Below are 26154 nucleotides of genomic sequence, written 5' to 3'. Positions count from 1 at the left end.
GAGGCTGTGGGAGTGGATGAACTTAGAGGGAGGGAGGCCCCTGGCATCTGAGATTTGTATATCTTCTAGGAGAGCCTGGCAGGGAAAAGGGAAAGCCGGGAGAGGGCAGGGCTGTGGAGAGCAGGCAAAGACGAGGACAGGGTGTCAGCTGGGTAAGGGGAGGGCAGATTTGGAAGCTGGAAGTCACAGACAGCTGTGGACAGAGCAGGTTAAATGGAATGGGGTAGACAAGGCAGATTAGAGGGGCTGGTGAACAGGGATGAAGAGGGGGAGATGAGTGTGATCACAGCTTCGCAGTGAACAGGAGCAAGAAATGGGAGAGATTCTGTGTGTGTGTGTGTGTGTGTGTGTGTGTGTGTGTGTGTGTGTGTGTGAGTGTGTGTTTAAAGCTGTGTTTGTGTGGAGGGGACTTCTAGATGATGCTGGAGGGAGAAGAGCGACCTGTGGAGGGAGAACGGTCCTAAGGCGGGCCTCTGCACAGGATCCAGCACATTCCATCACTTTTGGTGGAATGAACAAACAAAGGCGCAGCGTTTTCTTATTTTCTTCCCCAACAGGCTTAACTCTGTCTTCCCCAGCCAGAGGGTGGATGTGGCCCCAGGCCAGCTGGTCCCTCAGCCCCATGCTCCTGGCTCTGCACGCCCCAGCCTGGGCTCTCTGCCTGCTCTGTGGCGTACGTGCCTGTGGGACCGGGCTGGGCCTGGCCTCACTTCCCGTGGGGTCTCAGACTTGTCGCTGGTGGCAGATGGGGACAGGGTCTGTGTTGGCACCATCTGCTGATTCCCTTTGTACTCCCAGTCCACAGGAAAGTTGACTCTGCCCCGAAGCCTGCTGTTCCTGTCATCTGTAAACAAAGGGATGGCTATCCAGGCATGTGCCCTGGGGCAGGGATGTGGTCACCCCGAAGAGGTAGTCCAGGCCATGGGAGGAAGGCTAGTGCCCTTGGGGCTCCTGGGGAGCTCATGTCCGATTTCTGCCACCACCCAGCACCTGCTCCAACCCTTCTGGAGGCACAAGAGGCACTGGGAAGGCACAAGGCCAGGAAGTGCCATCAGGAGCAAAGGAGGCAGCCGGTGGGCCGGCAGGAAACGGGATGGTCTGTGAGACCTGATTAGCAGTGGAGGAGGAAGCGACAATCAGGATGGTGGGGTGGACTGGGAGTGTGGCAGTGAGGCCTGGGGACACCCACCTAGCCTCTGCCAGGACGAAAGCTGACTGGAGACTCGGTCCTGTGGTGTCCTGCTTGGAGAGGTTCAGACTTGGATGTCGGCCGACCTGGTTCAGATCCTACCCTGGCCTCTCACTGGCTGTGTGACCCAGGGTGGTTGACATGCCGCTCTGAGCTTGTTTCTTTACCTGTGAAATGGGTTGCAGTCCACACTTGGCAGGGCCGTCCAGAGGATCAAATAAGACAGCATAAATAAATGACTGCAGGGACAAGCATTTTACCAAGCAGGTAAAATTTCTTACAGTGTGGTCCTCAGGCCAGCTGCCTCCCAGCCACCTGGGGGTGGGGGGCGCTTGTTGAAAATGCAGATTCCTGGCCCTCACATGCAGACTGATGGAGTCAGAATGGCTGGCAGTGGAGCCCTGAGGCCTGCGATGCATTTGTAGCTCTCTGGATGCTCAGGTTTGGGAGTCACGGCATGCGTGTCCTCAGAGCCCTGAGCTCTCTTTCCAGGGACTCCTCTTTCAGTCCTCAGAGCAACCCTGAGGGGCAGGACTGTCGTCATCCCCGTTACGCAGAGGGGGAAACAGACTGGGAATGAACTGCTTTCCACGATCAGAGCTTGTCAGTGGTAGAATGGAAATTCTGACCCAGGGCCTCTGTTTCCAGAGGTCATGTCCTCGCTGCCCACCCCTCCCCCATGCTCAGGCTTTCCCGCCCATTTCATTGAATGAAAGAATACATGAGTGAGGGACGGAATGGGTCAACGACCACTGGCATGTTGAGGCAGACACAAGGCGCGGGGTTGGGTATACACCTGTGTTCTGTGGTATATCCCGGCACACGGTGGGGCCTCTTCTTGAAGCCTTCAAAGAGGCACTGACTCAATCCATCCATCCAACTCTCAACCCCGCTGGGCGCACAGCTCTGTGTCTGGCTCCGGGTGGGCACCCAGGGAAGAAAAGAGGCCAGCCCGTGATAAACTCTGAGTCTGGGGTGGAGCCGTTGCGGTCACCGACACTGCTGTGAACTCAGCACCAGTTATGTGCCACCTCCGCTCCAGGCCCTGTGCTTTCTTTTCAGTATTCCCGGTGGCCCTGTGTGGGGGGTATGGCTCTGCCCCTGCTGCAGCATCATGTACGTGGCCCAGCATGGCAGCGCCTGGCTCAGACCAGGGCTCCCGTGAGCGTGACAGCCTTGCCCCACTGCCTCCATCCCATCTCAGGCTGAGCTGCTCCAGCCACTGCCTCCGAGGATGCTCTTCGCTTCCTAGCTCTGCCTGCCCAAACCTCCCGCCCAGCGCTTCAGTGCCCAGCTCAGACATACTGCCCCTCCATCCAGCCTGCCTAGATTCCCATTCTGGGAGCGTCATGCCCCCTGGGAAGCTTCCACTCCACCTGCCCCCCAACTTGTTCCGTTCCAAAACCTGTAGGGCCCCTTGCCTGTTTTCTTGTGTAATGATTCCTCACTATAGCCCTGAGAGGTGTCAATGCTGTTCATAGGCCCATTTTTCTTAAGAGGGAGCCAAGGCTCAGAGAGGCTGAGGAACTTGCCCAAGGTCACACAGCTCTCAAGTAGCAGAGCCAGGATTCCAGTGCTCATCTTCTGGTTCCCAGTTTAGTGCTCACTTGATACCATCCCACTCCTGACGAATTGTCATTGGGTAACAATGTTTTATGCTCATCTATTATTAAAATATACTGTTAATGGTGTCCAGTCTTTGCCTAGCTTTGTGCTGGGCATGGGAGATGCAGACATGACCCAGGCTTGGTCCCTGCCTTTGATGTTTCACATTAGTGTGAGCTGCATTGGGTGGGGCCGGGGTGGGAACAGAGGTGTGTGCCCCATGCCGAGGGTGCCTGGAGGTGGCCCTGGGGAGCTGCGGAGGATGGGAGTCCCCAAGATGTTGAAAGGATAGGCACGAGCTGCCCAAGCACAGAGCAGGAGGAAGGACTGGCCAGGCAGAGGGCATGGTTAAGGTCAAAGGTGCGGAGGCCTCCTTGGCAAGAAGCCATCCCGTGGAGGGAAGCACTGAGGTTCTGTGAGGGTGAATCGGGGACTGGCTGGATGAGGCCAGTGGCGGAGAGCTGCTCCTGCCTCCCTGAGGAGCTTGGGCAGGGGCACACCTGAGGCCTCTCACTTGTCAGGGACCTGCAGAGCCCTGAATTTTAGGAGAATTGCCCGGTCCAGGGTAGCATCCTGCGGTCAGGCCAGGGAGAGGCTGCAGGCTGGGGAACCTCAGGCCACCGCTGCTGTGCAGGTGCCGTTGCTGGAGCCCGACTGAAGCCTCTCCTCAGCCAGGAAAGGACTAGCTGAGCAGGAATTGAATTCCCGACAGTGAGAACAATACCTTATCCGCCGAGCACTTTCCCAGATGTTTCTCACTTTTCTCCCACAACATCCGGGGGACGCTGGTAGGAAGCCACGCTCCAGTGCTTTGGGGCTGAGGGCACCAAAGAGCAGTCGCTGAGGGTTCCGAAGGGTCCCCGTGGTTATGTCCTGAGAATGCCTGCCACTTACTGTCCTGCCGATCCCGGCTGAGCCATACAGCCTTTGGTGCCTCAGTTTCTCCTTCTGTAAAATGAGGGTGATCGCATGCCTTTCTCATGGGGTTGGTGGAAAGTGCATGGAGCAGTCCCTGGCATCAGTAAGTGCTTGATAAACATTAGTCGTGACAATGATGTCCATAGAAGTTGATAGTGGGACACACGTGAGGGTGTGGGCGGGGCACCGCATGAGCATAGCGTTTGCTGGGCAGCCGGGTGGCTGCATGTGTATGTGTAAGAGCGCACATAGAGCATGTAAGGCACCCATCTGGATTGACTGTGTACGTGTTTATGGGTGCGTGAGTGGGTACAGCTGCCCAAGGGAGGGCCAGGCCTTGGGGCAGCACCTTCCTCCCCCATCATCTGGAATCATCTGCCACGTTATCCCATTGACCAGTCCTTCTGCACCCTTATCTCCTGCGGAGGCCAGAGAAGTCAAAGCCTGGCTCAAAGGTGGAGACTAAAGCCCCCGCTTCCCTGTCTGGGGGGCAGTCCTGAGTCTGGCAGAGCACTGGCCCCTTGAAAGCCAGGACTTCCTGTCTCCAGGCCGCACATTCCTTGTGTCCTCCGTCAAAGTGTCTTGGAGAACAATGGGTCAGAGTCTTTGCCATCTGTGGGGCAGGAAGGTGGGTCAGGGGCAGGTCAGTCCTGCCTCTCGATGGGGCCAACAGGGCTCCGGCCCCAGTTCTGGGCCCAGCAGTGTGGCAGCGGAGCCGGAACTTCCTGGCCGACCTGGGACGTCTGCCTCCTGCCCGTGCAGGTCCATCCCTTATTCAGGCCACCTCCACACCCCTCAGCACACACTGCCCCCTGCTCCCCTCCCCATCCCCTATGGCCCGAGTCAGGTCTTCTGGGCACAGTCCAGCTGATCCTGGAGAAGGAGGCTGCTGGAGAGAACTCAGGGCGGATTGGACGGGACTAATCACTCAGGCTGGCAGAGATCTTGGAGATCCCCTGGCTTCACCCACCTGTCATGCCACTGAGAACCAGGAGGGAAACAAGAGAGACTAACCAGCCGAAAGAAATCCTCCCCAGCCCCTGCGCTGAAGCTCATACTCACAGGGTGTCTCTGACCCATTGCCTCTGTGTTTATGTACTGTTTTCACAAGCCTGGTGGCATGGGAGGGACAGGATGGGGCTGTGGCACTCAAACTGGGCCTCTCTGGGGGGTGGGGGCAGCCAAACCTATGGAGATGAGGAACCTGGGGGTCTTTTGTCTATGTGGACAGCTCTTCAAAACCTTTGGCTGTTTTTGCACCTCCTTGCGTCTGAGAATCTGGTTGCCGTTAGGGGTTCCTCTGCCTCTGCCTTGGGCTGAGGGATCATCCTGAGAACAGCTCCCTCAGGACTGTTTGTGCTTCTGGGAAAGTTTCTTTCCAGTTCTGAGTCCTGGCTGGGGGCACTTGGGGGGAAACATGGTGGTCCTTAGCCTGGGTGAGGGAGGCTGGGGTCAGGGCAGTGGGTTGGGGGGGGCAGTATCTAGACTCCTGGGGACTAGGAAGGCTTGATGGGGGATGGTTTGTCTCCACTTCTGCCCCAAAGACCAGCCCTGAAATGCCTTCATATCTGGGACCCCTACTGTCCCTCACCCTATCCCTCCAACCCATTCCCCCTCTATTCCCATTGGTCTGCTGTTTGGTGCCAGTTCCTGCATGACAGCCACCATCTTTTACTCCTTGGGACAAAGTCCAAGCTCCTGGGCCTGGCATTCAGTACCCTGATGCCCCTGTAGCCCCACTCCCTACTTCTCAGCTCCAACCATGCTGGAGGATTGAGTTCTCTACAAGCACAGTGCTCTGTTGGGCCACAGGACCTTTGCACATGACATCTCCACTGCCTGGATTCCATCTCCCCAAGAACCTCCAGGCCCTCCAACTTCCTGAAATTCAATCCAAATGTCATTCTCTACATGACAAACAATACCAGTAAAGAATATAGATACTTTCCATTTATTTATGTATTTTATTTATTTATTTATTTATTTATTTATTTATTTATTATTTTAGAGAGAGAGAGTGTGTGAGTGCACGAGTGGGGGAAAGGGACAGTGGGAGAGAGAGAGGATCTTAAGCAGGCTCCATGGTCAGTTCAGAGCTCAGTGTGGAGCTTGATCTCACAACTCTGGGATCGTGACCTGAGCTGAAATCAAGAGTAGGATGCTCAACGAACTTAGCACCCAGGTACCCATAGATACTTCCCTTTTAAAAATAAGAGCTTTAGGGGCACCTAGGTGGCTCAGTCGGTTGGGCAACCGACTTCAGCTCAGGTCACGATCTTGTGGTCTGTGGGTTCGAGCCCTGTGTCGGGCTCTGTGCTGGCAGCTTAGAGCCTGGAGCCTGCTTCTGATTCTGTGTCTCCCCCTCTCTCTGCCCCTCTCCTGCTTGCTCTCTGTCTCTCTCTCAAATAATAAAAACATTTAAAATAATAAAAAAATAAGAGCTTTATTGAGATATAATTAATAGATTATAAAGTCATCTTGTAAATTGAACTGTAAACAATTCAATGTGTTTTTTTGGTCTTTTTTGTATATTCACAGAGTTGTACATCAGTCACTATCATCTAATTCTAGAACATTTGCATCACCCCAGAAGAAACCCGGTGCCCATTAGCAGTGTCTCCCCATTCCTCTTCCCCACAGCTTCTGGCCTCCAGTAATCTACTTTTCTGTCTCTGTGGGTTTGCCTATTCTGGACATTTCATACAGATGGAATCATACAACATGTGACCTTTTGTGACTGGCTTCTTTCACTTAACATGTATCAGAACTGCCATTTGTTTTCACGGCTGAATCATATTCTCATGTGTGGATAGTCCATGTCTGTTTATTCTTTCATCACTTGGTGGACATTTGGGATGCTGCCCCTTTTTGGTTGTTATGAATAAGACTGCTATGAACACTTGTGTACAGGTTTTTGCATGAGGATGTTTTTTTAATTCTCTTGGAGCATATATTTAGGAGTGGGATTGCTGGGTCATATGGTAATCTCTAAATTTAGTCGTCAAGGTATTTCTGCTTTACGCTTGCACCAGAAATATATAGGGTCTCCAGTTTCTCCACACCCTCACCAACATTTGTTAATATCTGTCCCGGTGGGTATGAAGTGCTATCTCAACACGGTTTTAATTCACATTTCCCAAATGACTAATGCCGTTAAGCATCTTTTCATACTTATTGCTGTTTGTGTATCTTTTGTTCTTGAAGAATGTCTGTTCAGATCACTTGCCCATTTTTAATTGGGTTGTCTTTTTTTGTTGTTGTATTGGAAGTTTTTTTCCATGTCAAGAAATAAGTCCCTTAGCAAATATGTGGCTTGCAAATGTTTCCTCCTATTCTTTGAGTTGTCGTTACTTTCTTGATTGTGTGCTTTGAAACACAAAAGCTTTTTATTTTAGTGAAGTCCAGTTTATATAGGTTTTTTTCTTTTGTCTTTTGTACCTGTGGTATCAAACTGAAGAAACTATTCCCTAATCCATGGTCATGAAGGTTAGCTATCACTTCTTAAGACCTATCCTGTGTCAGGTACTTTACATATATTATTTCCTCACATCACATCCTGACAAGATAGTTTTCACTCCCATTTTACAGATGTGAAATTGAGGCATATAGCTAGTATATGGCAGAGTGTCTAGTGTCAAGCTGGGCTTAGGTGGGTGCCAAGGTGACCCCCACACACCATTGGAACCCCAGCAGTGGGTTAAGGAAAAGAGTAAACTGACATTCATGGAGGACTTGCTTTGTGCCAGGTGCAGGGCTCAGTGCTGTATATGCATTATCTCACTTTCTCCCTCCGTGGCCGTGGTTCTCAAAGGGTGGCCCTGACCAGCAGCATCGGCCAGTTCTTGGGCCCTACCCTACTCGTGCTACATCAGAAACTTGGGTGGGGCCAGCAATCTGTGTTATTTAAGAGCTTCAAGTGATTTTGATGTGCTCAAGCTTAGAGAGCTACTGCCCTAAAGGCCTTCACTGCATTTGTCTGGGGAGGCTTTTCTTGTTTGTTTGTTTTTCTAAGTACCACATGGGGGGGGGGGGGGGAAGGCACACCTAGAGATTCTGGTTTAAATGGACTTCGGAGGGGCTGGACTTCACAGTTTTTTTTTTTTTTTTTAAGTTTTTTTTTTTTTTTTTTTTTAACATCTTTTTATTTATTTTTGAGACAGAGAGAGACAGAGCATGAACGGGGGAGGAGCAGAGAGAGAGGGAGACACAGAATCGGAAGCAGGCTCCAGGCTCTGGGCCATCAGCCCAGAGCCCGACACGGGGCCCGAACCCACGGACCGCGAGATCGTGACCTGAGCTGAAGTCGGATGCCTAACCGACTGAGACACCCAGGCGCCCCTGGACTTCACAGTTTTTAAAAGTTCCCCAGAAGGTCCTAAGATGCACCTAAAGGGGCATTAATCACTTCCTTAGGAGTAGGTGCCCCCACAACTCCATTTTATAGGTGCAGAAGCTCTGGGAGGATAAAGGACATGTCCAAGGTTATGTAGCCATGCAGAAGGAGGGGGAGCTGGAATTTAAAGTCCCCGTTTTCCACTTCCCCTTCTAACTCCCATTCATTACTTTTTGCTGAATTTAGAGCCTCTGTTGGTTTCTCTAGCTGTGCGCTTTGGGAAATTTTAACTGGTGCATAATGTTGCCATCTAGTGGCCATTGATGAGAACTAGTGAGCATCTTCAGGACTTCTAACAGTTCTCAGGGGACACATAGGGAAGAGGAAAGGCTGCCATTTACAGTTACTTAAGACAGATGTGTTTGGGAGACTTGGGCCCATCTTTCTAAAAGACATCTTTTGAGAATAGAATAGTGGAATGATGGCAGGCTTCGTGTTTAAACACTGTTGATGAAAGTCTATTCACAAAGCCGGAGAGAGGCTGGGGAGGAGACTGTCTTCTTGATTGCACTGTGGGCAGGTTCCATGACTTTCTCCCAGGCCCATCTGTGTACTTCTCTGTGAAATCTAGTTTTAGCAAGATCCCTGCCAATTCAGCTTAGCCAGACCCCTGACCCTGGATATCCGGTCAGGTCCCTCCCCCTCCTCCCCCTCAATCCCCCCTCTCCCTGGCCTGCCTTCAGCAAGAGTCCTGTTTAGATCATTTTAGCCAGAATCCCCATTACCCCTGATGTTTCTCTTAGCAAGTTCCCATCCATTGCCTCCCACTCAGCTTGCTCCTTGGCTGTAAGTTCTCTCTCGTCCTTGCTGTGTTTGAATTTGAGCCTGCTATCCTCCAGAACCCCACTGCAGCGGTCCCTATAACTATCATGATGGTCCTACATAGAGTCTGTTTTACCATTTTTAGCAAGTGTCAGAAAAAAATACACACACACACACACACACACAGTGTTTATTATGTGTCTGAGAGAGAGAGAGTGCACGTGCAGGGGAGAACAGAGAGGGAGAGAGAGAATCCCAAGCAGGCTCTATGCTGTCAGCACAGAGCCCCACCACACAGGGCTCAAACCCACAAACCGTGAGACCGTTACCTGAGCTGAAATCAAGAGTCAGACGCTTAATCAACTGAGCCACTCAGACGCCCCCTGTATATATATTTAATACTGGGGAATCTGGGTCCCAGGCAGGACTGGAAGGGGAAGCAGAGAGGAATCTGAAATGATGGAGATGCACTGGGGCAAGAAAGCTGAGCCACCCTCGGGGCTGTCAGACCTGTGTTTGGTCACTGGTTCATTTGACAGGTATCTCTAGTGGGTCAGGTCTGAAAGGGGTACTGGGTCTCAGGCATCAGTGGGAGAAGCATATTTGGGGTACTCAGTTTCTTTTGGTCTAAGCAGTTCTTTTTTTTTTTTTTTTTTTTTAAATTTTTTTTTTCAACGTTTTTTATTTATTTTTGGGACAGAGAGAGACAGAGCATGAACGGGGGAGGGGCAGAGAGAGAGGGAGACACAGAATCGGAAACAGGCTCCAGGCTCCGAGCCATCAGCCCAGAGCCTGACGCGGGGCTCAAACTCACGGACCGCGAGATCATGACCTGGCTGAAGTCGGACGCTTAACCGACTGCGCCACCCAGGCGCCCCTTGGTCTAAGCAGTTCTGTTGTCAGCCCTGGGAGAGGCTTTAGCAGAGGCAGGTGAGGTGGGGAGGGGGTGGTGCCCCCAGTTGGGGGAGCTGAAGTGGCTGGGGAGGGGGAAGCCTCTTGGAGTTGGTGTCCAGGATCTGAAGAGGTGAGCACAGAGGTGAGTCAGAATCGATGGCTGCTGCCTGTCCTGCTGGCTCCAGTGGGATCATCCCAGGAAATGCTTGGAACCTCTCAGGTGCTGGAGTGGCAGGGCTTTTCACCAGGGGTAGGGGCATTGAGAGAAATAAAGCATCTGAGGAAGGTGGGGGTGACTGGCTACAGGCAGGGCATTTGGAAGTGTGTAGTTTGGTGGCGTTAAGTACATTCACAATTGTTGGGCAACCATTACCATCATCCATCTCCAGAACTCTTTCCATCTTGCAAAATGGAAAGTCTATACCAATTAAACACTAACTTCCCTTTCTTCCTTCCCCTCACCTCAGCCCCTGGCAACCACCATTCTGCTTTCTGTCTCTAGGAATCTGACTACTCTAGGTACCTTCTAGAAGTGGAATCATACAGTGTTCATCCTTTTGTGTCTGGCTTATTTTGCCCAGCAGAATGACCTCGGGGTTCATCCATGTTATAGCATGGGTCAGAACTTCCTGCCTTTTGAAGACTGAGTAATGTTCCATTGTATATATGTATACCACATCTGGCTTATCCATTCATCTGTCCGTAGACACTTGGGTTGCTTCTATCTTTTGGCTGTTGTGAATAATGCTGCTACAAATACCGTGTATAACATATCTGTTTGAGTCTCTACCCTCAGTTCTTTGGGTATATACTCAGAAGTGGAATTGCTGGATCATATGGTAATCATATTTGTACTTTTTTAAAGGAACCACCATACTATTTTCCTTTTTCCATTCCTGCCAGCAGTGCACCTGGCTTCTAGTTTCTCCATGTCTTCACCAACATTTGTTATTTCCTGTGTTTTTTTAATTTTAATTTTAATTTCTTAGTAGTCATCTTGATGGGTGCGAAATGGGATTTCACTGTGGTTTTGATTTAGATATATGTAATGATTAGTGATGTTGAACATCTTTTCATGTCATGTACAACTCATGTAAAATTAAATCTTAGTGGAAAAATGAGATCTAAGGGTTCATGCTGTTGTAAGATAAACCATCTAGCCTCGAAACGGTAGATATCATGCCAGAGGCAGATCTCCAGTGGTCAGAGGGCTCCATCGCAAGTCCATCTAGATCAGCATTTTTCATCAGTGACTTAGAGGAAAACATTGATTGTCTGCTAATCAACCCAATGAATGATTCCAACTTGGAAAGACTGGGGAGTGCATTGGGTGGCAGGGTCAGGATGTCTTGACAGGGTGAAGAAGTATTTCAGAATAACACTATGTAACATTACAAGTGTGCGTTGAAGGCCTTGCTTGCACTGACATTTATTTTATTTTATTTTAAAAAATTTTTTTAATGTTTATTTATTTTTGAGGCAGAGAGAGACAGAGCATGAACAGGGGAGGGGCAGAGAGAGAGGGAGACGCAGAATCTGAAACAGCCTCCAGGCTCTGAGCAGTCAGCACAGAGCCTGACGCGGGGCTCGAACTCACGGACCGCGAGATCATGACCTGAGCCGAAGTCGGATGCTTAACCGACTGAGCCACCCAGGCGCCCCGCACTGACATTTAAAAAACAGATCAGGAGCCATTGCCCAAAGATAGGGAGACATATGAGAGAAATTGAGGGCTCTTGGTCAATGTTTGGGATAATAATAAAAATATTAAGAATAATGATAGCTAACTTGGATGATCTTATTGTGCCCTTACAACAAAGTATGATGTAGATACTACTATCAGTGCCCATTCAACAGATGGAGAAATTGAGGCTCATAGAGGTGAAGTAACTTACCTAGGGTCACATAGCTAGTAGGTGACAGAGCTTTAATCAAGGACAGGACCTCCCCCTGAGGTCTGCTGGCTCCACCCTGGCCAGACTCTGATTGGAGTGTGCTGTGTTCATTCCTTTCAAGTAACTGTAGGATGTATGGGGGATGGCTACAGGGAAGTTTAACCTAAAGTGGACTAGGAACCCATGGAAGTAGTGGGTTCCCTGTACCTGGGATGTTCACGCAGAGGCCAGAAGGCCCTGGCAGTGCTGTTGTGGTGAGGATCTCAGCATCAGATGAGGACTAGGATAAATACAATTCAAGGTCTCCCCTTCCTCTGCAATTCTATAATTCTGCCAAAACAACTTATTACTTTAAGACCAAGTGTATGATATGGGAGAACTCTGTTTTTTACGCACTGCCTGTATGCATTATTTATAATCCTTCAGGGTTTCTCCTATGACAAACATGTACACTGTGTTTATTTCCAAGTTTTAGGGCTTGTGACAAATTTTACATGACCATTTAGGTTTTACATTTCAGTTGATTATTGAGACATTTATAGTTATTGTACATTTATATTTATGATACAGGTTTTGTCATATTTATGATGCACTGGATGCCCAGTCATTGATCAGAAACCCAAGCTGAATATCTTACAGCATTTCTGTGGGAAAGCATGTCCTGCTTTATGACAATTCATTTTATGATGTGGTTTCAGAAACTCAGAGAATTTACTTTGGGGGAAACTTCTCTCAGTCACCAGGTTCAGAAAAGGACCATATATTTAGACGTAGCGCTAGGTGGCTTGGTTGAGTTTCTCCACTTTTCTGTGCGTCCGTTTCCTCATTTAGGAATTGGAGGGGAGGAGGCACGCCCTTCCCGGCATTCTGAGGTGGTGCGTGTGGTAGTGTCCTCCTCAGTGGCCCTGGTTCCTGCTCTTTGGTCCTTCTTGGCATTGATGGTGTTGCCTTGGAAAACACTAGCCTTGAAGGCTGGCAGCTTTCCCAGGGGGCACCAGGTTTGGGGTTCCTTCCAGGAATCCTCTTGCCAAACAGCTTCTTTTCAGCAGACTTAGGATTTTGCTGGGGCCTCCACACCAAACTAGTTTCACCCTACATAGAAGAAATCAATCTTTGCAGCTGAGCTGTTGCTACGACATTGATTTGGCATAAATTTTGAGACAGCCTGGCTAATAAATAAGGGAAAGGCAATAAACATCAGAGAAAATTATCTGTGAGGGGTTTGGGGCAGGCATCTGGGAGGGGGGAGATTCCTGCCTCCCTCCCCTGCCTCCCTTCTGTTCCTAGCCTGAGTCCCTTGTCAGCAGTTGGGTGACGGCAGCAACAGGACCTAGGCTGGGCTGCCTGATGTGTGTGGTCGGTTTGGAGAAGTGGGGAGGGTGTGGGGCCTCCTTGAGACTCTTGGGTGCTCAGAGCAGCCGGGCAGAGCAGGGAGAGGCCTGCCCCTCTTGCCTTTGGTGCCCACCCACTTAAGTATGAATCTCAGCCCCTGAGCTTGGCAGCATGGGCAGGTGAATTAATTTCTCTGCACCTTGGTTTTCTCACCTGGAAAATTGGGGAAGCTTCTGGCAGGCATCATATGAGACACAGGGATGGGACCACCACAGTTAGCACACCAGTACCTGTCAGCTGTGGCAATCACACTGTGGAGGTTAAAGTGGCTGTCTGCCGTTTTTTTTTTTGAAGTTTATTTATTTCTGACAGAGAGAGAAAGAGTGTGAGTGTGAGTGAGGGAGGGGCAGAGAGAGAGGGAGACACAGAATCCGAAGCAGGCTCCAGGCTCCGAGCTGTCAGCACAGAGCCCGACGCGGGGCTCGACCTCACGAACCGCGAGATCATGACCTGGGCCGAAGTGGGACGCCTAACCGATTGAGCCACCCAGGTGCCCTGCGGCCATCTGCCAAATACCCAACACACAGTAGGCACTCTGTGAACAGCAGGTGTTACTATTCTGGGGTGTGCACTAATGGGCTTTTTGGCACCCCACCCTCACGTCCTGGACCCTTCTTCTTCGCCACACTCGTGTCCTGCTTCCAGCCCTGCTGTGGCCCCAGGATGATCCAGCATTTCTCAGTTCCTTCTCGGAGCTCAGGGTCCTTGACTTCCGCTGGACAACTCCCCACCTGCTGCTGGCCTCTCCGGGCTCACTGGGTCACAGTCCCCATGTTGCAGGAATGTGGCAGGGTCTCCATCCAGTTCTGCAGCCTGGCTTGTCTGTCCTGAAGAGGATGCTCTCACCTGCACAACTGCATTTTTCGTAGTGTGTTAGTAACTATAATACCGGTTAATAGGAACCTCAAATAAATAACTCTTACCCACACCTGCTTACTGCTAGGTGATGAGGAAAAAACAAACGTGTATTTGAAAAGTAATACATTTCCCCCAACATGATTTCTGTCTCTGGTCATAAATGTCAGAGATAAATGAATCTGTTTTATTAAGAATCTGCACATTGGTACAGGGAGGCATCTGCTGGACCGTGAATCATGGAGCCCCTGGTACCCCCGTCCCCCGCCCCCCACTCCCCCACATTGTCAGTGCCTGCAGGCATTGCCTTCCTGCTTCAGAGCTGGGAGCTTCAAAGAGTTAGGTCTGCCTTCGTATCCAGGCCCCTTCCGCACCGAAGCCAGGCTCTTCCAGGTGCTGTTGGTACAGACGACTTTAGTGGCCCAGCATGGACTTCCCCCAGATCCTGACCCCATTCCCAGACTCAGAGGCAGGCATGTCTGAGCTGGCCTCACAGCTCTACGCTGTGCGACTGCTAGTGAATTGCTTGTGCTCTCTGAGCTTCAGCTTTCTCAGCTACAGAGTGGGAACACTGATGCTCAGGGCCGATTTTCCCATTAGGCCTAGTAGGGACAGCGGCTAGAGCCCAAGATACTAAAGCAGGGGCTGTAGGCAGAAAAATGGCCTTCCAAAGAGTCTCATGTCTTAATCCCTGGAAACTGTGATTATACTATGTGGCAAAGGGAAACTAACGTTGCAGAGGAATTAGCGTTGCTGGTCAGCTGACCTCGAAGTAGAGAGATTAGTTTAGATTATCCTGGGGGGCCCAGTGTCATCCCAAGGGTCCTTAGATGGGCGGGAGTGTAGGTGGACTTGAAGATGGGGGAGAGGCCGTAGCCAGGAGTGTGGCTGCCTCTAGAGGCTGGGAGAGGCAGGGGAGGGTATTATCCCCTAGACCCCCTGGCAAAGATTGCAGCCCGACCACACCTTGATTTTAGCCCACTGAGACCCATTTTGGTCTTCTGACCTCCAGCACTGTAAAATAATAAATCTGTGTTGTTTTAAGCCACTACGTTTGTGGTAGCTGGTTATAGCAGCAATAGGAAATGAATACATGAGCCCACAGACATGTTCTAATTTCTTTTTAAAAATTAAAAAAAATGTTTATTGATTTATTTTGAGAGAGAGAGAGAGAGAGAGAGAGAGAGAATGAGAATGAGTGGGGGAGGGGCATAAAGGGAGGGAAAGAGAATCCCAAGCAGGTTCTGTGCTGTCAGCATAGAGCCTGATGACGCGGGGCTCAGTCTCATCAATGATGAGATTGCGACCTGAACCTAAATCAAGAGTCAAATGCTCAACTGACTGAACCACCCATGTGCCCCTCTAATATCTTTTTAAATCAGAAGAAAAGTAAATGTAACCCAGACTGGATTATATTCATCTTTGTACCAAGGCAGTTGTAAACTATGGTTTTAACAATTTGTTTTCTGGAGGAAGGTACCCACAGAAGGAAAAGCCCTGAGGACCCGTGGAGGTCAGAATGCAGCCCCGATGCTTATTGCCTCACAGCGTGCAATGGGCTTAAAGTCAGAGGATGTGGGCAAGCATCCCCTAGAGTCAGCAGCTCACTTAGGGGGAGTCAGAAATGGTGAGGGTGGTTTTTCTGGGAGGGCCTGGGAGGCCACTTCGTGGGTAATATGGATCCAGGTGATTCTGTTCTCAGCCCAGGAGACCCTGTCACACTGGTCAGTTTGCAAGGGAAGGGGGAAGACCGAAGGGGACAGACATGTGGACTGGGCATGTTCTGTGTGCCAGGTGCTGGGCCACACTGTGTCCTCACAGCCATTTTTCAAGGGAGTAAGGACCCCATTTTAGAGATGGGAAAAGCTGAGGCCCCAAGAGGCAGCAGGAGAACTGAAGCCCTGGAGGCTGAGGCAGGAGCAGGTAGAGTACAGGGTCCTGGAGCTGAGAGCTGCTCCAGGAAGTGGGGCCGCACTGTAGGGACCCTGCCTTGAGGTGGAGGCGGAGGCTCGGTTTCTCTTCCTGACCCTGATGCCCTGAAGTTCCGTGTGACCGAACCCACTCTGTCCCTCCTCAAGACTGCATTCCCCTATGTGGGCCGTATGTGGGCCCTGCAGTTCAGCCCCAGCAGGGTGCTGTGTGTGTGTGTGTGTGTGTGTGTGTGTGTGTGTGTGTGTGAGTGAGAACACCTCTGGGCTGGGGTGGGGTCCATCCTCACTTGGAATAGTTCCTACAAGACCCCCTTTGTGAGTTCTGCTGGGGCTAAGGTTCACATGCCTCTGGGGATGAGGGCATGGCAGGATCAAGTGGGCAGGAAGAGCACCCCCTGAAGGGGTCCGTCCAACAGGTGTAACAGCCCTCACTTGTGGGGACGCCCCAGGGCCTTGGCTCTGACACACTCACCGGCTGGCCAGCATGTTCCTTCCCTCTCCCTTAGAAAAACTGTTGAAGTATATACCATGTATACTTATGGCTACATATCTGAAATGAACAGGTCAGTGGGAAAAAAGAAAGAAAATTCCAGCAGCCCAGAAATTTCTTTCATGATCCTTCTAAGTGTGTATCTAACTCCTTCCCCACCAGAGGCCACCACGCTTTTGGCTTTTAATAGCACAGGTTAGTGTTGCTGTCCATAAAATTATGGACTTTTATAAAAGGGAGTCATGCAGTCTGCTTCCCTCTCTGGCTAGCTTCTCTGCCTCTGTGTTGTGCCTGTGAGCTTCGTTCATGTTGTTGTGTGTACTTGCTTATTTAATCACTGAGTAACATTCCATTGTATTCCACATGGAATATACCACGTCCATTTTTTCATGGATGGGTACTTTGGGTCTTTCCTGTTTGGGACTATTATGGAAGGTCACAGCATTTCCTTGGTCTGGGTATTTTTGGAACCGTTCATCAGCTTTGGAAACTTCCTGTTGCACACCCAACCTGACCAACTCCCCCCCTCTTTGGCCTGTGGCCCCTGTTTGGCTGCTGTCGTTTAGGAGGCTTTAATCGGGCTCATAACCATGCCGTGGGGACTGGCGCCTAACCCAGGGAAGCCTAGAGGGGGCTCTGGCATCTGCTTTGTGGCCAGAACACTGGACAGACTGGTGTGTTTGCTTCCCTGTGTGCTGTCATTGCCGTTCCCCACCCAGACTGTCACCTGTGGGCCCCCTTTCAGCACCAGGGTGTTCCTGCCCTGTCACTGTCACTGTACCCTGCATTTCTGGCTGTCAGTCAATCTTTATGGCCGTTTGTGTGCTTCTGAACAGCCTTTGCAGGTGCTTGTCTCTGGAGCATGGAGATTCATCAGAGACAAAACTGGAAGGCCACTGCTTCAGAGACACAGCTCAGATTAAGTTGGGGCACACTTTCCCGGCTGTCTTTCTGAACTGCTTCAGAAAGTGTGGACCCTGCCTTCTGTATTAAGAAGCTCATGCATCCTTGGATATGCTCATCTGTGTACGCATGTGAGAGTGTGCCAGCTGGTGTGTGTGTGTACGTGTGTGAGTTTGTGCCGGCCACTGTGTGTGTTCCTGCCTGTGAACATGTGCTTACATGTATTGTCATCGGGAAATGTCTTCAAAGCTGTTTTCTTGTCTGAAAAGAATTCCCCCTGTCACTCCTCTGTCCACTCTGGGCTCTTGGCCAATAAAAGCCAGGAACTAGGGCAAATCTCTTGTTGGCTACACCCTGGATATTCTGCCTTTGACCTTGGCGCGGTCACGGGCAGAATCTCAGCTCCTGCCATGTAGAGGCTGTTGGGACAGGAGCCTGAAGGGGGTCGAGCTGTGCTTGGAAGGGCAGAATGAAGGGCTCTTCCTTATCTTGTGGGGTGATAAGGAGCCTGAGAGACGGTGAAGGCTTATGGGCCGGACACGGTTTCAAGTCTGGACTTGAAGCATTTATTAGCTGCGCTGATTTTGGGAATATCACTGAACCTGTCTGAGCTTCACTTTCTCATCTGCCAAATGGAGGTAATGAGACGTACATCATTAGGCAGAGAGTGAAAGAGGCAGACCGTGGCCCAAGATGAAGCTGGAGAGAAAGGTACCTGTAGGCCACTGTGGGAGAAGGAATTTCATCTCAGGTACAACAGTGGGGAGCCGCTGGAGCAGCACTAACAGAAATTTCTGTGATGATGGAAACATTGTATATCTGAGCTGTCCAATACAGTGGGCACTTACTTGTTTTATTAAAAAAAATTTAAATGTTTATCTATTTTTGAGAGAGAGGAAGACAGAGACAGAGCACGAGTGGGGGAGGGGCAGAGAGAGAGGGAGACACAGAATCGGAAGCAGGCTCCAGGCTCTGAGCCATCAGCCCAGAGCCCCACTTGGGGCTCGGACCCATGAACCTTGAGATCATGACCTGAGCCAAAGTCAGATGCTCAACTGACTGAGCCACCCAGGCGCCGTATGGTAGCCACTTCTATATGTGCTTACTGAGCACTTGGAATGTGGTTAATGCAACGGAGGAACTGAAATTTTAGTTTTATTTTAATTAAATTTGAATTCAGATCACCACCTGCGACTAATGGCCACCGTATTGGATCTACCACTAGAGGGCAGCACTAGAGGATTTCAAGCAGTGGAAGTAGTACAATCCTGTTTCTTCCAAATAATAAAGCATTAGCAGCTCTTCTTTGGCTCTCCCTTCATTTTTTATTTTCTCTTTTGGCCCATGACCACCAAGCCTGGAAGCTACTAACCTTCTTCACAAGGACACTAGAGGGCAGCAATGTGTACAAAATGCCCAGCACTTCCTAAATGCTCCCTGCATGGTGACTTCCTGAATCTCTTACCAAAGTTCCGCTTGTGGCCCATGCCCAGCCAGCCTCGGGCTGGGGGTGGGGGGGGGGGGGGGGGGGGGGGGGGGGGGGGGGGGGGGGGGGGGGGTGAGCAGAAGAACCATCTCTACTGAGCTTTGCCTGAGCTGAGGGGAAGGGGGGCACATGGCTGCTCTGTAGCCAAATCCAAGTCCAAGACATTTGAAAATCCCTGTTTGTTGGTCTCTGCAGAAGTTGGGCTCTGGGTACTCAGCCTGCTTTGTTCTGAAACCATGCTCAGTGAGAAAATGAGGAAGAACAGCCCTGAATCTGGAGTCAGGAGACTCAAGGCTGCCACCCTGCTCAGATGCTTGCTATCTTTCCTCGTATTTTAGGCAAATGGCTTGGCATCTCTGGGCCTCCCTTTCTTCACCTGTGGCATGCCGTTGCAGTGGTGATGACAAAATGCCGTCTTTACCAGTCCCGGCAAGGAGCTTGTCCACACAGCCTCATCTTCTCCTTTTGGCGACCTGATGGGACTGGGATGACAGGATCCCAGTTTGCAGTTAAGACTTCTGAGTCCCTGGCAGATGGGGCAAGTTACCCAGATCACAGAGCTGGTGTGCGGCAGAGGCAGGAGTCGAACCCAGGTCTAACTCCAAAGTCTGTACGTTTTCTCTTTAGCACGCCAGCCTGCGTGGGCTCTTTCCTGCTCAGACGGTGGGGATGGCAATTCTGGTGACAGTGAGGAGGAACACACAGCCCGAGTCTCTTCTAGCCACCATGAACTGCTTGCTGTTGCCACCTTGGGTCTCGGTGTCCTTATCTGAAAAGTGGGACTAATGGTGCAGTCAGCCTCAAAACCTTGCTATGATGATTAAAATAGGATTTTCATTGTGCACATGTCTTACAAAGGGAACAATTGGTAAATGTCTAAAAAGCAATAAGCATTCAGATAAAGGAGTCCTGTGAGCTGGGGGAAGCACCGTGGGAAAGGTGGTCCAGCCGCCTGTGAAAGCCTCGAAGGCCCCCGGGGAATGTAGCAGAGAGGCCAGTGGAGGAGACTGCAGGCCCGGGAGCCATCTCTGGAATATGGCAGAGGACCCTCCTAGAGGAGGCCGGGTGGGGCACACACAGGAAGCGGTCAGTAAATATTTTGGTGTGTGTTCTCTAGGCCTGTCTCTTATTGTGGAAGGGAAAAAAAAAGTCGCAGAGAATGAACATCACTTTTATCCAGTCCAGTTTCATGGGTCACCACCTGAAGATCACACATGCTGCTAGGGTGACTTCTCTGGTCCCTTCAGCATCTCCCAGGCTCTGGTGTTGGGTGTGGGGCTTCCGTCCTCTTCTAAGTGTGGGCACAATGTTTCTGGCCTCCTCTGTCCGTCCATCATATTTTCCCTTTCATCCCCTCTTCCTAAGATCCCATTTTCTCCTGAGTTGAGCCCCACGTAGGGTTTCTTGTTGTCCCCCTGCTGGATGGCAGTGTTGTGGGGGGCTGGATTCTGAAGGTGGAGGTGGGATGGTGGTGGGGAGAACCCCTCAACGGGTGCCCACTTCATGGCATAGTATCTGAAAACCAACAGAGCTCTCACGCCGTTGCTGGCATTTCTCACAGACCTTGTTATGTGGAGGAGGGTCTGCTCCCCCTTGCCCTTGAGTTACAGTAAAAAGTGTCCTGCCTGCTGTTAAGCGAAGCTCATGGGTGGAGGGTAGGGTGGGCAGTGCCGGGCCGCAGGAAGTGGAATGGAGACAAACTCCTGCCACCAGACCTGGCTGTCAACCACTTAATGGAGGATGGGGCGGAGGCCTTGTCTGACTGCCTGTGGGAAGTGGGGTCCCTCTGGGCCTCCAGAGGAGCCCGTGTCCCCTCCAGGAGAGGCAGCTACGGCTCGCTGGTCTCTCCTGGGCTTCAGATGTCTGGCACTCACAGAGATCTTGGTGCCTGCTCAGCCTCGCTGGGGACTTAGGGACAATCCCAGTCACCCCCTCCTTCTGGGGAAAATGTGGCCCAGTGAGTCGGGGGCCCACACAGCTGCACATCTGAGCTAGGATAGAGCCAGGGCTTCTGTCTGCCATCCCTGTGCCCACTGCCTTGCCATCAGTGCATTTATGTGCTCTAGTGACTTCTGTCAGAGCAGCCTCAGTGCTGCCACCTGTGCTAAGGCAACTCCCCTGGAGAGCAAGGCAAGCCCAGAGAGGTTGTGCAGACTTGCCCAGGGTCACACAGCCTAGAAAGTATCTGCTCTGGGCTTGGTGTTAGGGTCCTGGGACAGTGCTCTACCCCATCCCTGGCATCACCCTCAGGTAGCATCTGTTTCCCCCCCCCCCCAACCCTGGCTGGGGGGCCCTTCCCTCTCCCTGTGTCTCTCCAGTTACCCATTCCCCGGCTGCTGGAGATTCCGGCTGCCCACACTATCCTCTCTCTTCCCTGTGTACAGAAAAGAAGCAAATTGTTTAGGGGACTTGGAGGCTGGGTTTTATGCCTTTTATCTCTCTCTCTGAATAATATATTCTCGCTTTAGAATTTGAAGAAGGAAAACAACCACAGAGAGGTTTTTCTTTCCAAGAAACGATATTCTTTACTCTCCTCTTTTTTCATGTAGGAGTGTGGGAGCTGGGAATTAATTTGTATTCAGAGAAGGTAGGAAAAAGGCTCCATCCACTACCTGCTTGATCTTGAACTAGGGAATAGCATACCAAAGGTATCGATTGATCAATTGATTCATTCGGGAATTTATTTGGTGTCACCCATGTGCTAGGTGGCATGAGGGATGCAATGGGGGAGCAAAATGCAGTCATAGAATCTGCTGGGGCATCTTCTATGTAAGAGCCAGACTTGTCTTTTTCTAATCCACTTTTCACTCTGTTGCCAGAGGGATTGTCCTAAAACACAAATCCAATTACATCAGGCACTTCAACCCTTTGGGGCCTCCCTGTTCACTTAGGTCACAGGGAATACAAACTTCTCATCAGAGCCTGCCTTACCTTGTGTGACCTACTCTCTCGTGACCTCCTTATGTCATCTCCGTACATCTCTTCCTCCTCCCCTCCCCCTCTCCCCATTCAGGATGGTCTGCATCGTCCTACCCAGAGCAAATCCATGTTAATAAATTCAGGGTGGTCTGTTCTGTCCAACCCAGGGCCATCTGTTCTAGAGAATTCAAGATGTTGTATTCCCACTCTGTCCAATAGAAATACAATGTGTGCACATACTCACAATTTTCTAGTAGCCACATTCAAAAAGGTAAAAAGAAACAGGTGAAATCAATTTTAATAATATTTATTTAACTGAGTAGATCAAAACTATTATCAACATATAATCAATATAAAATTATCAGTGAGATAATGTTACCTTTTTTTTGGATTGTATCTTTGAAATTTGGTGCGTATTTCATATTTATAGCCCATCTTAATTCAGGTGTTCATGTTTCATTGGAAATCCTTGATTAGTATTGAGATTTTATAAAATATAAATTGAATTAAAATAAAATGAACATTGACTTCCTTAGTTTCACTAGCTACATTGCAAATGATCAATTGTCTTATGTGACTATGGCTACCATTTTGGATTGCATGGTTCCACACTGTTCTACCCAGCACTATCCATGCTTTTATCCAGGATGGTCTGATTGTCTGTTTCTCAATGGTGGCACTGTTGACTTTTTTTTTTCTTTTAAATTTTTAACATTTATTATTGAGAGAGAGAGCGCGCGCATGAGTCGGGGAGGGGCAGAGAGAGAGGGAGACACAGAATCGGAAGCAGTCTCCAGGCTCCGAGCTGTCAGCACAGAGCGCGATGTGGGGCTTGAGCCCACAAACCACGAGATCATGACTTGAGCCGAAGTCGGACGCTTAACCAACTGAGCCACCCAGGAGCCCCTGGAACTGTTGACGTTTTGAATGGATACTTCTTTGCTGGGGTTGAGGGTGGCTGTTCCATATATTGCAGGATATTTAGCAGCATCTTTGCCTTCTACCCACTAGATGCCCACGTGCCTCTCCCCACTGAGTTGTGACAGTGAAAATGTCTTCAGACATTGACAGTATCCCCTGCAGGATAAAATAACCCCCGTTTGAGAACCACTGGTCTATATTGTCTAACTTAGGGCTGTCCCTGCTGTCAAATCCAAGATAGTCTACACTCTCCAATCCAGTACTACTGTGTTTTCACGTTCATTGGTCTGCACAGTTTAATCCAAAACTACCCTCGCTGTCAAATCCAGGATAGCCAGCCTGTCTGGTTCATGACTGTCCATATTGGTCACCCCCTGGTCTATACTGTTCTATATATAGGACTCCTCACCCTGCTTGATCTGGGAAGATCTAGGGCAGAAATCATGAATTGGTGCCCCAAGAACAAAACCAGACCTACAGATTGGTATTATGTGGCTTACAAAATGTTTAAGAATATTTGAGCTAATTGCTAGCATTTTAAAATCAGAAGATTTTCATAAAAATCTGGATTTATTTTATTATTATTTTTTAAATCTGGAAGGCGCATGGCCTTCGCGAGACTCCATTCCCATTTAGCAACTATCAGTTGGGACTGGGTCCTGATTTCCTCTTGTGTGGGGCATGTGCTCTCTCCACTTTGCATTTATGATGGCTTCATTCAGCTCCTTTCACACAATAGGGATACCTGCGTATGCCCTCTGGGGGGGCGGATTTTGAGTCTGTGACCCCAGGTTGACACAGGTCTGTGCACGAGGCGGTCCAGGTTGGTCTAGGAGAGAGGTATCAAAGAGGCCTGCACGTTAGAATCAACCATGCGCTTCTGAGATGTATGGGTTCCTGGGCTCATCCCAGACTCAGACTTTCTGAAGCAGGAACAGGGTGGGGGAGCATGTGCATATTTAAAAAGTTTCACACTTGAGTCCGGTGGTACCCTGATAGACATGTAATCAGTATCGGAAACTTGGTGACATTTGTCTAGACCCACTACCCCATGTAGATTGTTCACAGTAGGATTGGCTCTTGGGAATAATCTTGGATGTTCAGCCTGGCTTTGTGGCTGCCCATAGGTTCCTGGCATCAGTGCCCAACAGGGCAGCCCCTGAGTCTGGATGTCACTTTGTTGACCCAGAGGACTGCAGAGGTCATAGTTTGTGGATTGAACTGGGCAGAGGGTCCCCTCTTTTGAATGTGGCTTGTTCCTGAATCCAGCTCTAGCTGTACAATCTATCGTTTGGAGGCTTATGGGCTGGGAGGCTGACTTAGATCCCCCCGTGCAGGGTATTGGAGTGCTTGGCCCAGTTCCCCACTTCAGGGCTCATACCCCCATCCCTCAGCTGCTGAGTACATCACTTAATAGCTCTATCAGTCACTGAGACTTACCCTTGGCTTGTGGAAACTTCGTACACAACATTATGCTCCTCTTAGATAGAAGCCTGTGGCAGTGAAATCAAGTCCTGCCTCCTTGCCTCACCTCGGGGCCCTCTCAGCCCCAGAGCTCTCACAAGATTGGCTGAGGCCTCCACTGCCACTGCATTGCAAGTGGGGCTCTCCCTGCACTCAACCTTGCCTTCCTAAAGGGTGTATCTCCCCAAAACACTCCCCACTAAACCTCTTGTACGCAAGTATCCATCCGAGAATTTGTTTCCAGGGAACCGACTCTAAGACACCCATCTTCTTGGCAGGTCTTTGCTAAGACCTGGCATCTTTTCAGCACCAAGATAATCATCTTAGAACATCTGGGTCTTTTTTATGACTGGAAATTCCATAGAAAGATGGGCTCTCCAGCTGTGGCTTGTGGCTGAGCGTCTGCTATGTGCTGAGCAAGTCCCCGGATCATTTGGATACTGTTGCGGCCACCTCAGATGTTGATATAAAACAAGGAGAGGCAGTGAGAAGTACATTCCATTTAAATAATCAAGCCAAATCCAAACGCTTGTACACCACAGCTGTTTAGAAGGAAACTGCTCCAGCTCCCTGGTTGTCTCCAACTGTGGGCCTTCTGTCTTTTCCAGACCCGTGTGTGTCTTCTGGTTTTCACTTGGAAATGCAAAACCCAGGTTGCTTCCTCCCGCTTGAGCAGTGCAAACTGGAAAGATGTGCCCTGTGGCCGGGTGCACCCTTCATTCCATTTCCCCAGGCTAACCACAAGAATTATATTTCCAGAAACCATGTCTGGGCTGGAAAGTCCCCTGCTCAGGAGCTCCTGTGGGTGCCTCACCGTATTCAGAATAAAATCCAAGTTCTCTGATCTGGGATCCCGGGCCAGCCATGATCCTGTGATTCCTCAGCTTCCTGTGTGATTCCTTAATCCCCACTCCAGCCAGTTCTTCCCAAGCATTCCAAGTTCCAGCCAAACCAAATCACCTAAACCTTTCTTGAGCATTCCCTGCTTGTTTGTGCTGTTTCCTTCTACCTAGAAACCCCTCTGCACTTTGTGTGATTGGAGAACTTCTATTCATCTCTCAAAAGCCACTTCAAACATCACCTCCTTTAGGAAGCCCACCTTTCCTGCTCTAGACAGAATTAATCTCTGTCTTCCACTGGGCTTCCACTGCATGTAAAGCCCTTTCTTGGCATAGCACCAGTCTCATGCCCTTGATATCTGCTTTCAGTGGAGGTTAATGGACATTTGTCTAAGTCAACCAGTGGTTAAGAGGGTCTACATGGTCATCCGTTTATTCCTTGGCAGGATTTGGCCCTATATCACAGTGGAGAGAGATGCTCCCTTTCAAAGCTGGGCGTTTCTAACTTTTAAATGAAAAATTCACACTGTCCCAGGCATCTTTGGCTAACGGCCATCCCAGATGTCTGTTCTGCTCTGGTCTGAATTCTGCTCTTCTGGTTGTCCCAGATGTTCTTGCTCTGGGACAATATTGAGCTACAATATTGTATAAATAGTAGAAAGCATCTGGAGATCTTGTATTAAAATAGAATTTGAAAAGTTCAGGAAGAAAGTTCCACATCTCTCACCTTTCTGGCAGACAGCATCAAGGCAGGGAGATATAGAGCATCCTCAAATCTTACCTACCTTCTCTTCTTCCCAGGGTATTGTGTCAAAGCCCCCATGCCCCCACCTCCCCTGGCCCAGAGGTGTGCAGTCCGATGATGTCCCCTGTATCCCATTACAAGGTCATCCCCAGACCTCTGCCTCTAAGGCAGATTTGGATCCAGATACCACTTGACTTCCGAGGCATGGGGAACAACTTCTGGTCACTATGTTCTTCTAGCTTTTTATTTGACAGGCCCTTAGGTCATGCTTACTATGTGCCAGGAACTTTTCTGAGCGCCTCACATATGGTCACATACTGTTCTTATTGGGGAAGCAGACTCTGAGTCAAAGATTAGAGCTCAGGATGTTTATGAAGTTGGAGGGAGGGTCTTGGGGTCAACACCGGGACAGGGAAGGGAGGGGACAGATTGCAGGGTTGGGCAGGGTCAGGCAGCTCCATGGGAAGCCCTGGAACTGGGATGGTGCTGCAGAGTTGCCTGAGTGGAGACAAGGATGCCGAGTCTTTACAGCCCTACATCGATCAGTTATTCA

At 50.0% G+C, this 26154-nt stretch overlaps 1 long non-coding RNA gene across 1 annotated transcript in view; it reads left to right on the top strand.

The window, feature by feature from the left end:
* The window catches only part of LOC125916400 (uncharacterized), a 544336-nt gene that overhangs the window by 33048 nt on the left and 485134 nt on the right, over positions 1-26154 (top strand). The gene's annotated exons all lie outside the window — the stretch shown is intronic.

The sequence above is a fragment of the Panthera uncia genome (genome assembly GCF_023721935.1).
Source record: "Panthera uncia isolate 11264 chromosome E2 unlocalized genomic scaffold, Puncia_PCG_1.0 HiC_scaffold_20, whole genome shotgun sequence".
NCBI lineage: Eukaryota > Metazoa > Chordata > Mammalia > Carnivora > Felidae > Panthera > Panthera uncia.
Note: the sequence above shows the minus strand (reverse complement) of the source record. Positions and strands in the feature narration are given on the sequence as shown.